The sequence below is a fragment of the Sorex araneus genome, chromosome 1 (genome assembly GCF_027595985.1).
Source record: "Sorex araneus isolate mSorAra2 chromosome 1, mSorAra2.pri, whole genome shotgun sequence".
In the NCBI taxonomy this organism is placed as follows: domain Eukaryota; kingdom Metazoa; phylum Chordata; class Mammalia; order Eulipotyphla; family Soricidae; genus Sorex; species Sorex araneus.
This window is the reverse complement of record NC_073302.1, coordinates 133710986-133712195: the sequence shown is the minus strand read 5'-3', so window position 1 is coordinate 133712195 and position 1210 is coordinate 133710986. Positions and strand designations below refer to the sequence as shown.

The window sequence follows — 1210 nt, the reverse complement described above, 5'->3', positions numbered from 1 at the left end:
TGGAGAGCTTGCCAGGCTCTGCCATGCTGGCAGGATGCTCTCAGTACCTTGCCAGATTCTCTCAGAGGGAGAACTAGGCTATCAGAGGTCGCTACGTTCTTCCGGGAGCATTGTTTTATAGTCTCTGGATCTTGGCAATTGATGGGATTACATGGCGCCAGGGGCAGTTTGTAGGTGTGGCTGCCAAGATACTGGAAAATGGGGGATTTGGGTAGAGGAGACCCAGTCCCGATCGGAGCAGGCTTGGAGATCTCAGCTCCACGTCCTGCAAACCAAAGTTCCTCAGCTGGTTCCGTCATGTGTGAGGTTCTTCCGAATGTGTGGAGACGGGCCTTGAGCATGGCTGTGGCTGGGCTCCGGAGGTCTTTGGCTGTCGGGGCTCTGCTCAGAGCGGGGAGGGAATCTCAACCCGCCCCGCTCCGAGGGGCCCCAGTGAAAACAGCCAGGCATGGGAGGAAGAGATTCTTGCTATTATTCTTTAATAATATGTATATGTATTTCTTTATTCTAGGGAGAGTGCAAACACTGTTCCCCCAAACACAAATTATGCAGTCCAGTTTCCCACATTCAGGAAAATCACAAGGGGCAGCACATCTGGTGTGCAATGGATAAACCTTGCCCTGAGATAACCACCCGCATAATCTTGGCATCTCCCCTGCCAGGGAAGTATTTGTAATACTATTTTGATACAGCAAATCTGTGACTAAAATCAGAAAGTCACAGTATCACAGGTCTCAAAACAGTTTTCATGAGGGCCAAAGTAGAAGATGTTGACAAAATGTGAAGTTCACTAGGAAGTCAAGTTGAATATGAACGGAGATGGGTCCCTGAGATTTGTCAACACTCATGAGGATACTGTTGGAAAGAAAACTCTTCTGGTGTGTACCATTGACTATAGACACTAGAATGGAGTAAGCATGAATGATTCACTTGGTTCTAAATGCTCTATCATAATGACATAGTGTGGATGACTTTGAAAACAGGTTTATGTTTCTAATAGCACTGGAAGATGGAATGATGCTGCTAATTTTCCTTAGGATGAGGCCTTTCCCTGGCTTGAAGATTACCACATTTTTTATGTCCTCACATGACCTTTTCGTGGTGGGTACAGTGTGTGTGTGCACATGTGTGCATGTGTGAATTTGTGTGTGTGTGAGAGAGAGAGAGAGACATAGAGATAAAGGTAGAAAGAGACAGAGACAGAGACAGA

The 1210-nt window shown here is 46.5% G+C and overlaps 1 non-coding gene across 1 annotated transcript; it reads right to left on the bottom strand.

Moving 5' to 3' along the window:
* Positions 1-507: 507 nt before the first annotated feature.
* Positions 508-670, bottom strand: LOC129401454 (U1 spliceosomal RNA). The gene has a single exon (XR_008628356.1). It is a non-coding gene; the product is annotated as a U1 spliceosomal RNA (small nuclear RNA).
* Between the last annotated feature and the right edge of the window lie 540 nt (positions 671-1210).